The sequence below is a fragment of the Lepidochelys kempii genome, chromosome 12 (assembly GCF_965140265.1).
Source record: "Lepidochelys kempii isolate rLepKem1 chromosome 12, rLepKem1.hap2, whole genome shotgun sequence".
NCBI lineage: Eukaryota > Metazoa > Chordata > Testudines > Cheloniidae > Lepidochelys > Lepidochelys kempii.
Genome location: NC_133267.1, coordinates 20,836,090 through 20,851,200, shown reverse-complemented (window position 1 = coordinate 20,851,200; position 15,111 = coordinate 20,836,090). Strand labels below are relative to the sequence as shown.

General features: G+C 37.8%; 1 protein-coding gene across 5 annotated transcripts in view; it reads right to left on the bottom strand.

Annotated features, from left to right (window-relative positions):
* Window positions 1-15,111, bottom strand: part of URI1 (URI1 prefoldin like chaperone) — a 61,747-nt gene that overhangs the window by 20,043 nt on the left and 26,593 nt on the right. The window lies entirely within an intron of this gene.

Here is a 15,111-nt window from a genome sequence, read left to right as displayed (position 1 = left end):
ATTTAAAATTTTTAAATACAATATGAAAAGATGAAGAATTCAGTCTCATTTAAAACGCAAAAGGAAAATTGCTAACACTGGTGAGTCATAGTACAAGGCGACTCCTAACGCTTGCAGTTAACAACTGCACAAGTAAGTATGGAAAATTCTTAATAACAAACATAAATTAATCTAGTTTAATATGCAAACTAGATACCATTAACTTGGGTTTGAATAGAGACTGGGCGTGGCTTGGTCATTACACATATTGTATCTATTTCCACATGTTAAGTAGCCTCACACCTTCTTGTCAACTGTCTAAATGGGCCATCTTGATTATCACTACAAAAGTTTTTTTTTCCTCCTGCTGATAATAGCTCATCTTAATTCATTAGCCTCTTACAGTTTGTATGGCAAATTCCACCTTCTCTGTATGTGTATGTATATACATATATATATCTTCTTACTATATGTTCCATTCAATGCATCCGATGAAATGGACTGTAGCCCATGAAAGCTTATGCTCTAATAAATTTGTTAGTCTCGAAGGTGCCACAAGTACTCCTGGTTTTTTTTTGCTGATATTCAAAGACCTCCATGAGATTGCCCATATCTACCTAAGAGATAATCTTTCCTTCTGTGACCATGACCTCATACAGCAACTACATTCTACTGAAGTAATGGGGGAGGCTTTTCAACATGGAAGACATAACTTTCATGACACCATGGAACTCTTCCCTCATCAATCTACCCAAAACCTTTATCCATCTATTCAAAATATATCAGTTAAAATAATCTCTTTTTCACTATGTCATCCCCGTCTTCCAGTCCTTCAGTGTCTCACTGTGATTTCCACATAAAATTCAGATTCTTCTTCTTCTCTTTTTGGGTGTTTTAACTGGATCCACCCAGATCTTATCCCTCTACATCAGTGATACTCAGACCTCCGTGGTTCAGGAGCCAAATTAGCCATCAACATTACCCAAAAGAGCCATGGTAGTGTGAATTAATTGTTTAATTTAGTATAGTACTATATATTCATATTTCAACAGTGACAGGGGAAATATTTAGTTTATATATTACATAATATATATATTATTCTTATAGCAAAATGACTGACCAAATATTATTATTTTATTAACTATAATTGGTAAATAAAATAGTAAAAGCATCCTGACGGGTTAATAACTTAGATAGGTTAATAATTAAATCACACAGTGTTTTAATATAGTATGCTGCAAATAGCCGCAGGAGACACATTAAAGAGACACTTGCAACTTGCGAGCCTCAGACTGAGTATCACTGCTCTACATTTTCTGCTCCTTAACTCACTCCCCCACCTTCCATTCTGCTAACTCTTCTAGCTTTGTTTCTTCCTTTGTCTCCTCCTCAAACTCTTGCCCTTGGGTCTCTTTTCATGCTGCTCTAACACCTAAAATGATAAATCCATCTATCCTTTGGTGTGATAAGCACATTCACTTCTCTTCCTCAAATTCATACTCAAAATCTACTTCTTTTGCCTTCCTTTCCACTGGTGACTTCTACGCCTACGATTTTTACACTTCCTTTCTTGCTCGGCTTCAATCTCTATTTCAAAATATCAGAAAAAATAAAAAAATTTCACAGTATCTTCACTCACATTTTATTCATTTAATCTCTTCTCATTCCTCTCTTTGTATTTTCCTTTGTTGGCTATCTTTAGTATTCTATTGTACATTTCTCTAGTTCAGAGACCGATCCTGCAAGGAGTTATAATTGTGCATATAGTTTCTCTCATACTGATTCTTGATGAAGGCATGCAACTGTAACTTCTTAAGGAGTGGAGTCATTATTATGGCAATTCTTTGGAGTAAGGGACATGCCTCTCAATCACTACAGCACCATGCAAAATTATGATGCTGTATAAATTCATATTAATAATCATACAATGTTTACAAAATGAACCAGTCATAACTTACAGAGACAAAGAGTTGGATCATAGAATCATAGAATATCAGGGTTGGAAGGGACCCCAGAAGGTCATCTAGTCCAACCCCCTGCTCAAAGCAGGACCAATTCCCAGTTAAATCATCCCAGCCAGGGCTTTGTCAAGCCTGACCTTAAAAACCTCTAAGGAAGGAGATTCTACCACCTCCCTAGGTAACGCATTCCAGTGTTTCACCACCCTCTTAGTGAAAAAGTTTTTCCTAATATCCAATCTAAACCTCCCCCACTGCAACTTGAGACCATTACTCCTCGTTCTGTCATCTGCTACCATTGAGAACAGTCTAGAGCCATCCTCTTTGGAACCCCCTTTCAGGTAGTTGAAAGCAGCTATCAAATCCCCCCTCATTCTTCTCTTCTGCAGGCTAAACAATCCCAGCTCCCTCAGCCTCTCCTCATAACTCATGTGTTCCAGTCCCCTAATCATTTTTGTTGCCCTTCGCTGGACTCTCTCCAATTTATCCACATCCTTCTTGAAGTGTGGGGCCCAAAACTGGACACAGTACTCCAGATGAGGCCTCACCAATGTCGAATAGAGGGGAACGATCACGTCCCTCGATCTGCTCGCTATGCCCCTACTTATACATCCCAAAATGCCATTGGCCTTCTTGGCAACAAGGGCACACTGCTGACTCATATCCAGCTTCTCGTCCACTGTCACCCCTAGGTCCTTTTCCGCAGAACTGCTGCCTAGCCATTCGGTCCCTAGTCTGTAGCTGTGCATTGGGTTCTTCCGTCCTAAGTGCAGGACCCTGCACTTATCCTTATTGAACCTCATCAGATTCCTTTTGGCCCAATCTTCCAATTGGTCTAGGTCCTTCTGTATCCTATCCCTCCCCTCCAGCGTATCTACCACTCCTCCCAGTTTAGTATCATCCGCAAATTTGCTGAGAGTGCAATCCACACCATCCTCCAGATCATTTATGAAGATATTGAATAAAACCGGCCCCAGGACCGACCCTTGGGGCACTCCACTTGATACCGGCTGCCAACTAGACATGGAGCCATTGATCACTACCCGTTGAGCCCGACAATTTAACCAGCTTTCTACCCACCTTATAGTGCATTCATCCAGCCCATACTTCCTTAACTTGCTGACAAGAATACTATGGGAGACCGTGTCAAAAGCTTTGCTAAAGTCAAGAAACAATACATCCACTGCTTTCCCTTCATCCACAGAACCAGTAATCTCATCATAAAAGGCGATTAGATTAGTCAGGCATGACCTTCCCTTGGTGAATCCATGCTGGCTGTTCCTGATCACTTTCCTCTCATGCAAGTGCTTCAGGATTGATTCTTTGAGGACCTGCTCCATGATTTTTCCAGGGACTGAGGTGAGGCTGACTGGCCTGTAGTTCCCAGGATCTTCCTTCTTCCTTTTTTTAAAGATTGGCACTACATTAGCCTTTTTCCAGTCATCCGGGACTTCCCCGGTTCGCCACGAGTTTTCAAAGATAATGGCCAGTGGCTCTGCAATCACAGCCGCCAATTCCTTCAGCACTCTCGGATGCAACTCGTCCGGCCCCATGGACTTGTGCACGTCCAGCTTTTCTAAATAGTCCCTAACCGCCTCTATCTCCACAGAGGGCTGGCCATCTCTTCCGCATTTTGTGATGCCCAGCGCAGCAGTCTGGGAGCTGACCTTGTTAGTGAAAACAGAGGCAAAAAAAGCATTGAGTACATTAGCTTTTTCCACATCCTCTGTCACTAGGTTGCCTCCCTCATTCAGTAAGGGGCCCACACATTCCTTGGCTTTCTTCTTGTTGCCAACATACCTGAAGAAACCCTTCTTGTTACTCTTGACATCTCTGGCTAGCTGCAGCTCCAGGTGCGATTTGGCCCTCCTGATAACATTCCTACATGCCCGAGCAATATTTTTATACTCTTCCCTGGTCATATGTCCAACCTTCCACTTCTTGTAAGCTTCTTTTTTATGTTTAAGATCCGCTAGGATTTCACCATTAAGCCAAGTTGGTCGCCTGCCATATTTACTATTCTTTCGACTCATCGGGATGGTTTGTCCCTGTAACCTCAACAGGGATTCCTTGAAATACAGCCAGCTCTCCTGGACTCCTTTCCCCTTCAAGTTAGTCCCCCAGGGGATCCTGGCCATCCGTTCCCTGAGGGAGTCGAAGTCTGCTTTCCTGAAGTCCAGGGTCCGTATCCTGCTGCTTACCTTTGTTCCCTGCGTCAGGATCCTGAACTCAACCAACTCATGGTCACTGCCTCCCAGATTCCCATCCACTTTTGCTTCCCCCACTAATTCTACCCGGTTTGTGAGCAGCAGGTCAAGAAAAGCACCCCCCCTAGTTGGCTCCTCTAGCACTTGCGCCAGGAAATTGTCCCCTACGCTTTCCAAAAACTTCCTGGATTGTCTATGCACCGCTGTATTGCTCTCCCAGCAGATATCAGGAAAATTAAAGTCACCCATGAGAATCAGGGCATGCGATCTAGTAGCTTCCGTGAGCTGCCGGAAGAAAGCCTCATCCACCTCATCCCCCTGGTCCGGTGGTCTATAGCAGACTCCCACCACTACATCACTCTTGTTGCACACACTTCTAAACTTAATCCAGAGACACTCAGGTTTTTCTGCAGTTTCGTACCGGAGCTCTGAGCAGTCATACTGCTCCCTTACATACAGTGCTACTCCCCCACCTTTTCTGCCCTGCCTGTCCTTCCTGAACAGTTTATAACCATCCATGACAGTACTCCAGTCATATGAGTTATCCCACCAAGTCTCTGTTATTCCGATCACGTCATAGTTCCTTGACATCACCAGGACCTCCAGTTCTCCCTGCTTGTTTCCAAGGCTTTGTGCATTTGTATATAAGCACTTGAGATAACCTGTTGATCGCCCCTCATTGCCAGTATGAGGCAGGAGCCCTCCCCTCACAGACATTCCTGCCTGTGCTTCCTCCCGGTATCCCGCTTTCCCACTTACCTCAGGGCTTTGGTCTCCTTCCCCCGGTGAACCTAGTTTAAAGCCCTCCTCACTAGGTTAGCCAGCCTGCTGGCAAAGATGCTCTTCCCTCTCTTCGTAAGATGGAGCCCGTCTCTACCCAGCACTCCTCCTTCATGGAACACCATCCCATGGTCAAAGAAACCAAAGCCTTCTCTCCGACACCATCTGCGTAGCCATTCGTTGACTTCCACGATTCGATGCTCCCTACCTAGGCCTTTTCCTTCCACGGGGAGGATGGACGAGAACACCACTTGCGCCTCCAACTCCTTTATTCTTCTTCCTAGAGCCACATAGTTGCTTTCAAAATGTTGAGCTTTCAAAATAAAAATTACTTTGTCCCTCTCATGAGAATTGCTAAGCATTCCAAACAAGATAAAATCTTGTTTTCCCTTGGCTTTCATGACTCTCTCCTCTTTGGCTCTCCTCCTACCTCTCCAATCACTCCTTCAGCATGCTCTTCAGAGGATCCTGCTCATCTCCCAACCAACTTTCTGTGGGGCTTCAGCAGGGCTCTCTCTCTTTGGTCCCATTCTCTTCTCCCACTATACCCAGAAACAAGGTGATCTCATATCCCAAACAAATTCAATTACCTCTATGCTGAAGAATCAGAGACCTACCTCTCTACTCCAGACCTGTCCACTTCTTTCCAAACTAAAATCTCAGCCTCTCTCTGAAATCTTCACGTGGTTGTCTAGCCGTCAGGTCAAGTTCAACATGGCTAAAACAGAGCTCATAATATTTCCCTCCAACCCCTGCCCGATACCACCTTCCTTCTCAATGATTGTGGACAACACCACCACCCTCTGCCTGTCACTCAGATCCTGGATGTCATCTTTGACTCAAATCTCTCTCTGGGTCTTCACATACAGGCTACTTCTAAATCTTGCAGATTCTTTCTGCATAACATCACTAAGACATGGGCTTTCATATCCATCCACACAGCTAACACTCTTCTCCAGGGTTTCTCATCATATCACTTTTCAATTTCTGCAACATCCTTTTACTGGTCTTGATAAATGTAATCTTGCCCTGCTTATATCCATTCAGAATACTGCTGAAGAGACTGTATTGCTAGCTCATTGCTTTGACTATATCTTCCCCCCTTCCCCCGTTTGAATCACTCCACTGGATCCCCCTTCTTTATTGCATCAAACATAATAAGCTGCTTTGCTTCACTTTCAAGGCACTTTAAGGTCTACCCCACCATACCTGTAATCTCTCATTCACTATCATAGTGTTGACATGCACTTAGAGTTGGCCTATGACAACAGTCTCCAACACTCGTGTTACATTTTCAAATAAGCCTCTTCATGATCTCTACCCTGCTGCCCCACACACTTGGGAGAAACTCCCTGTAAACATCTGCAAAGCTACATCATTATATTCCTTCAAACTCTCCTCTGCCATGATGCCTACAAAAAGCTTGACTAGGGTTATGTTGTTGGTTTGCTGACACTACTGCCTACCATACTGGCCAATACTGTCTCACCGATTTTTCATATTCTCCCATCTGTCTGAATTCAACTGTTGTCTCTTGTCTTATACTTAGACAGTAAGCCGTTTGGGTGCAGATATATTTTTGTTCTACGTTTATACAATGCCTAGTACAATGGGGTCATGTTCCTGGTCCTGGACTATGGCTTCTAGGCACTATCATAATACAAAAAATAAACAATCATAATAAATGGGTCAGCAGAGGAGAAACTGTGACCACCAACTGGGACAAATTATATAGGAGATGGGAAAACTGGGGCACAATGACTACCAACATTATTAGACTATCTAACTTCACAAAAATTCACTTATATGCCCGCTTTGCTTGAAATTTAACAACATACCGTATTAAAAAGTTCTCAGAAAATATAACTATTTACATTACACAGTTTATAAAGGGTCCACTATATTAGTCTTGCAAAAGATACTCAAGGAAAACTTTACATGTTGTTCTTTCAAAATCATATCTATAGCATCAATGTCAAACTAGGAAATATTTTTACATATATATTTCAAACATATTGGTCTTTTAAAATAAATAAAGACCGAATGGATACATATTTTAATTACCTTAGTCAAACCAATCAACTCTTTTGGTCCTCCTCTGATAACTGATCCACACTTGTTCTTTCTACAGCACACATCTGGCTGAAGTATTATTTCCAAAAAATATCCTAAGTCTAGTTGAAAGCAACTCCTTCAAGAGTTTCATGTTCCTCAATGACAGACACTGCAACAATCACCTCTCGTATCCATTATTTTAGCTCATTAGTTTATTTCTATCACACATTCTGTAGCTTTTTCAATATATAAGATACCCTCCAAAGTCCAAAACAAAGAAAGTGGGCACTAGCTTCTGCACAAAATGTTTCCATCTGTGCTTTCAGTTCCTGAAGGTAGTCCCAATATACATACGTTTCTAGTTTGAGACCAATTTTCTTCAGGCTTTTATTTTACAGTCATAGTAAATGTGATGCTCAACTGTCTCCTAAACATCACTAGTTTTCAGTCACTGTCTCCTCATCTACATATTGTTCAACATATTGATCTAGATTATCTTTTTTTCTTGAAAGCCATGTTTCAATTTTACTTTCTGTGGCCACACTAGTGTGCAACAGTTTGGTCTGTTATGTAATAATACTCAGCACTTATGTAGTGCTTTACATTTTAAAATGCTGTACAAGCATTCACTAATCTCCCAATACCCCTGTGAGCTAGATAAGTATTTCTTTTTCCTATTTTACAGATGAAGAACAGACAGCTTAAGTGATCTGCCCTAGGCCACACATAAATCAGCAGGACAGCTGGGATTATAAAGCAGTTCCTAGCTCCCCATCCTGTGGTCAGTCTACTGGACCATACTGATTCCTATTATATATAGAAGATACAGATCTTCCATTACCCAAAGGAATGGCCCTTCTTATGTTTGAGTCTGTTAGTTTCGAAGCCTCAGTCTCATGGCACAATGGTGGGTGCATGTAACCCTGGAGCAGAGCACAGGATTTTGTGCCTTAGACTTGGCCTTATACATTTTAAAAGTCTTTGTTACAGGCCAAGATGTTTTTGAATTTTTAAATCCCCCAGATATAAAAAGAAACAATCCATTTAAAGAGTTATAACTCCTTATTAAATGAGCATCAACAGAAAACATGTCCTTAAAGTGAGGCTTCATAGCCTTCTCCTCCCCCTGCTCTGTGGTTTAAGCTCCTCTGTGGTTTAAAGAAGGATTGAACTAGAAGTTGTCCAACTTTGTCACATTCAATCATTTTACGGAAGGCTGATGTGGCTTTCAGGTGAACTCTAATATTCTTTGCTTGTTTTTGTTAAACAACGCAGAAAAGGTAATTTAGCATTATAGACAAGGTGGAATTTCTAAGGCTGGTTTCTAGAATTGAGAAAAGGACAAAAAAGTTGCTACAATCAAAAAACATTATTTGTAGTTTTTTTCTGTGAATATTTACAGAAACCAATGGCTAACTGGTTCTCAGCCTTTAGCCATCATAATATCAGTTTGAAGGGACTTTTTGAGGACAAATTCCTTGGCTGCCCTAGCTTATTGTTAGGCTTGGCAGAATTTGATTCGTATTTATTTATAGTTTTGATGGATAAAATCAATGTTTGTTTTTAAGCTTTTTTTTTTCCTATTTGATTGATTTAAATTTTCATAGCTGCACAAAATTAAGGTCGGAGTCAGGCAATAATTCTTTAATAATAGTAGATGCTGAGATTCAAAAAGCTAAAGCTTTATAAGCATTACAAACACAAATTGTCAACATCACGTGAAAATATACAAAAATAAAACTCATATGTTTTCAAGCAGGATTTTTCTTATTTTATCTATCTGTAATTTTTTCATTGGTTTGTTTATAGTGAAATCAACATTTACTAATAAAAATCTAATCCTTCCAAGCCTACTATTATAGTACAAAGTGCCATTTTAAAGACACTTCCTCTGTTTAATCTTACCAACTCTGATTTAAGGGGAGAAAAACTATAATTTAGCAGAAGAATTCATTTTATCATGTTGAAATAAAGCCCTCTGAAGACAGTTTTTACGAGACACGACAACATACTAATGCCAAACCGGCGTGAATTCTCATCTGTGCATTTTGGTTTCAATGGGTTAATTAAATTGGCTGGATATAAATTGCAATTATCTCTGTTCAATGTTAACATCCTAGGAGTGTTGTCTATAAGGATTTGGAGAACCAGAAACATTATTTTGGTTACTACTGGATTCTGTCTGTTACTTTGGAATTTAAATGGCTATGGGAGATAAGAACAGTGAGAACAGGTTGATCTACTTTGAAAGGTTAAATTATGTGAAACAGGACAGAGCAGAAATGGATTGGAGCTATATCAACTGGTCTGCCTTGCTTTTTTCATGTTAATCTCTTGGTGGTCTTTGTGAACACACAAAACCCTTCTACAAATAGATTTAGGCACATTTGCTTAATGCTGAAGGAAAATTTAAGAAAGTCAGCCACGAGTCTCCTCTTGAGACATTGGTTTGGATGTGTAACCACAGTGTATAACTTCCTGTACAACTTATATTTAGTGGTTAGATCCCTTCATCATCTATAATGAATGTGACTTACTCCGTGAACAAATAATATATCATGTCATACATTTAACCAGTGCACACATATAACGTATACAATAAATACATGCTAACATTACTGAGGAACGTACACAATAAATATATGCTAATGTTACTGAGGTTGGACTTAAGGGTTTGTTTTTTTGCAAGAGTGTATTCTACTTCTTAATAGGTTGGAGATGGAAGAGGGTGCAGAGAACAGTTAATGTGATGAGTGGGTGTTAAAGCACAAAAAGGTTCCTTTAATTTGTTACTTCCTTGCTTTTAAAGATTTGTGTGGGTGGATTTGGCACTTAAGAAACTTTATCTGGTTTATAACTAAAATTAAAACTGGTATTAATTCAACAGACTATTATTGGTCACTGAGATCAAATGAGATATGTAGCTTTAAAAAACTATCTACAGAACTAGATGCTTTTCAAAACTCTCCTCTATACAACCAAACATTTTTTAGGGTTGTATTGTTTCAAGCTTCAAAGAGAACAAAGATTCCTTTTGGTATATTTGGGTTTAAACCCTTTATTTGCTTGGTAAATTTCCTCCTTATCTGAGCAATTACAATAAATCTTTAAGACTTGCCTCTTAGGCCCATCTACTTGTGTAACAGCATCCATACTTGGGAGATGCACCAATTTAACTATATTGATTTCTAAACAAATAGGGTCAAATTGGTACAAAAACTGTGTGTAGACAACTCCTTAAGACAACATCCTTACTGATATTTGGAAAGTCTGAACTTATCAAGCACTGACTGGAAAGAACTTTTCCTCCTTGATCTTTTCCTCCTTACATTGGTTAAAATGCTTAGGCCATGGTCCTATGAGAAACTAAATGCCTCCTGGGAGTTGCTGAGCAATTTTAGGCCCTTAAGAGCTCACAGAATCAGTTCCTTATATAACAAGGATAAATGAGGAAGTGATAGGGGTCATCAAATAAACAGGTGAAATATTTTTTTTAAAAAGCATCAGCTAAAAAATGTTTAATACTATGGTAACAGAATATTCTGTAATTCTGCAATACACAGGGAGATCTAAACAGACAGACAGACAGACACAGATGCACGAACCAACAGTTAAAAGTAAAACATCAATATTGTTATGCTAATAAAGAAAAACAAGGGACACTTCTTCCATAACATTATGCCTTCTCATGGTCCCTTCCCAAAAAAATGGTGGACAAGTAAACGTCAACTGTTTTGTTTTAACCAATATACTTTCACATACCCCAGTTGAAATGATAAAGGTGTTGATCCTCAAGATCCTACTTATTCTTATACAGAAAATGGAAAGCTTTTATTTTATTTATTTATAGTAGGCAATATTTTTCTCTCTTTTAACACTGATAATGAACAAATTCAGCCTTTTCTCTTATCTGCCTGGTTTTATCTTATTATAAACAATGATTTTTGAAAAACACTGTATAATTCTGCAATCTAAAACATCGGTCAATTTTGATTGACACAAATATTTGTATTAAAGGTTACATACTGCAATTTACAATTGGGTACTATCACAATACTGTATGTTAATGTAATCAGTATTTTCATTTCATGAATTCATTTGCAGCATCACACTGCAAGGGTATTCTTACATACACTGGAAGTACAATTACTAAGCAGTTCAAGAGTTCTTTAAGTAGAATTTTATTTTTTATTCTACAGATTTGAACACAATAAACCACTCCTAGGTTATTGGGTTTTTGGGGGGTTGTGGGGGTTTTTCTGGAGGGGGTGGTGCTTGTGGTTTAATTTCCTACCTTTTAAAGTATTCAGATGCTTGGAATATCAAACAAACATATTGAATTAATCCACAAATATTTACACGAAAAACTATTTAATTTCTTTCTATAGTAACTATCACAGGGACTATTGTAATGAAAATTTCCCCATTTTAAGAAATTAATGCGATTACTGATATAGGGAGGAAATTAATTTATATCATCACAAACACGTAAAGGGTATAATCCCATATTCACAAAAAGGAATCTTTATTCCCTCTTTGAATTCTGAAACAATACAGACATGCCTTGAGGAGAACAGAAATATTATGAAGTACCTTAAGCAAGATAATTGTAAGAAAAAAAATGACTATTGCATTATTGTTGTGCTAAACTGTGACATACTTAAAAAGCTAATTTCTTTTATTATAATGGAATTTGGTATATGTGTATCTTTAATCTACTTCACTTTTTTCTTCTCATTTATATACATGAGCAAGTGTGTAAGGTAGTTACCATTACCTGTATTTCTAGATTTTATACACTACTATATTTCATTACCTTTTAATTTAAAAAATAATTTTAAAATATACTTGTCTATTCTACAAACTTTACTAGATCTAGTTTTGACTTTTACAGAGTTCTGTAACTACCTGAGCATCTAGGTATGTCGTATAATTGTATAGTAAATGAAAGACTTATTGCAATCCACATAAATGCTACACAGGAAGACATGATCAATATTTTATGAAGAGAGTAACATTTGACAACAGCAATTATCTTGTGTTATACCAGTTGAAATCTGTTTCAACCAACCAGACTACTGAATAGCTCAAGGTCTAACTCAAAAGTTAAAAAACAACAGAAGTTTATGCACTGAAATTAGTATTTTTCTAAAGTGATCTCAGTTAAAACCATTTAATTTAAAACTCAATAGCAGTCATCCTTTAATCAACCATTTACATTAAATAAATTTCAACTGATAAATTATTCTGTTGTACCTGGGCATTTCAGAACTACTAGAGAGACAAAAGATGAGCCTGCAACATTTTTACCAACAATCCCTTTTAAAGAACTAGTTTAAAGGCTATTAGTAAAGAGGAAAATGAATGATTTAATATATAAGTAATTGTTATAACTTACAAACAGTAAAAAATCCTACTTTTACCCATAACATTAATGACCTTGACACTATTCTGCTGGTATAATTTGATATATCGGCATCATCTTTTTATAATGCTAATGTGAGAACATATCTCGTATTGTCAAAAATTCTATTTATCTTTTAATTTAAAAATACCTAATACTACAAAAAAATCCTAATGTTTGGAAATATGAGTATGAGACTGTCAATTACATAAAGTATACGTCCTAGAAGAAAAGACTCATCAATAGAAATCCTCACATTTTAATCACAAGAGATTTCAGCTTGAATCTCTCCTATACTGTTGTCCATTTGACCTTAATTCTTAACTCAGCAAAGCACTGAAAGCATGTGCTAGCCTTAAGCACATGCTTTGTTCAATTGGGACTTTACTGCTACTGTCCATCATTTTTGAGACAGCAAGAGTTTGATCCCTTGAAACAGCTTTTCCTCTTTTCCCATAGGGATGGACCTAGTCCTGATAAATGTGTTCAAAACAAAAAAAGGGGTATTGGAATCCAACAATGATGCACCAATATAATGATAATGCCAATATTTATCACACTGTAAATTATGAAGCCACTTTTATAACATACAAAAATCCCATTGAAATCAATGAGACCTAGCCTATTAAAACAACTGCACTGCAATATGTAAAGTATGTTTTACAAAATCTTTTATGAAGTAACACTATTTCATGTTTATAAGTGTCACCAGTGGTTAGTTCACATGTTATACCAATGGCCTGCAATTATTTTATGTATCTAAGATAGCTTTTCTACTTTTAAAAAAAGGTAAAACAGGGAAATTATTTACAATTCTATTCTTAGTTGTCTCATCTTACTAGAAAATGGTTGAAAGAATTTCATAACTCTGTGTTTCCATGTGTTTTTCATAAGTGATTATATCAACTGAAAATAATTCCTATTTTTGTATGTCATGTACGTTAATAAGGTTCTTATACAGAAACTGTACTTAGTATTTGAAATGAAAATTTTTAGTTAACATCAGTGTTTTGGAGCCTCCCACTGGCAACCATCATACGGACAAAAAGTGATATCTGAGACATTGTCAGAATGGAGGCCTTATATCTAGATATCCTTCAGTATTCTGCTTCAAAAGAACTTAAAACTTCCAAGTTCATATTCTAATGCAATTTAAAAGATCAGAAAAAAAAATCCCACGTCTACTAGTGCATATGTTCTGGCAGAGTACTTGGTGTTATCAGACATCTACTATGCAAAGGTCAAGTGAGTTTCACTGAGTTTAGTAGTGACAACACTGGTAAGATATAACAAAAAAGGAAAATGAATCTCAAATCTAGCAGAAGTCACATTAAGTAACATAGGTTACAGTGAATAAGAAGGAAGTTTTCACTGATATGTGGCAACTGTTGCTAAGTGATCCCCAGGGAACAGGATAAAGAAACAAAACAGGTGAAATACAAATTACCTTTTTTGTTAAAACTCTTCATAAAGAATTTTTTTTTAAAGAAGATAAATTTATTTTCCTATATGCATGCCTACTCTTTATAAACATAAAATAAATCATACAAAGAGGGGAGCCTCTGAGGTTTTGCACTACAGGCAGCAACATAGATAACTAACCAGGGTAAAGTGGTAATGAAAAGAAATTTAGATACAAGGCAGATTACAAAACTTTTAGAATTAAAACTGATATAAAATATAACTCAAATGCTAATCTGAAAAATATATTAGTAGCTCATAGCTAAAAAGTGCCACTTTTTTCCTTTTTTGACGTCTGAACTGATATTTCAGGCTCATATTATAACACAGCAAATTAAACTAAAGCTAAATTGTGGTGTGAAGAACACTTGCTGGTGGTCCAGAAAGTTGGCTGATCACATAGCTGGCTGTCCCCCTTTCCAAGCGCTTCTAAAGGCACATGGAGTGTGCCTTTAAAGCAAGGAGTCTGGTGACAAGTAAAACTGGCTGGAGACAATGAACTGCAAATCAGCTGCCTTTACTAGGGGCTGCTGCTACATAAAAGGAGGAAAGACACAAGAGCATACAGTGATACTTGATCTGCCTGCCCCCAGTGGAAGTGGAGTGTCCCCAGGAGAATGGAGCAAAAGGAACTGAGCAGCATGTCCAGAGAAGGAAAACAGAAGAAAACCACGTGCCAGGGAAGAAAGTGCAGAGGGAGACAACCAGCGCACATGGGAGGGATAGATTAAATGAAGAGCAAAAGTAGTGTGTGATTCACTTTTTTCAAAAAGAATAAAGCATTTAGCATATTAAAGTTAAAAGAAATAAATATTTTCTTATTACTACTATTTCATGTAAGCAATTGCTGCAATTTACAGGGAGGATATGTAAAAGCGAGCTGAAAAAGAGGTGGTCAGCATGATCACAAATGTAAAACGCGGTGTCCGAGAGACTGTCTATAGACACAGTCCTCACTATGAAAGTCTGTGAACACTTGATTTTAACAGAATTGGTTTGTTTTTACACATTTAACTTTATATCTGAACAACCTTTGATTGATCATCATCTTGTATTGGCTTACTAATGTGAACAACAACTGGATTTTGGTAAAATTATTTATTTTAGAGTGTCTAAAAGTTTTGATAAGGGCTTAAAAAAAAGAAAAAAACCACCACATTTCCCACTCTTACCTGACATCTTATGGAACTGTGCTGTGCAGATAATTACTTCCAAACCAGATTTTCATAAGTCAGTTCATCAAACCAAATACTGTAGTCTGCAAAAG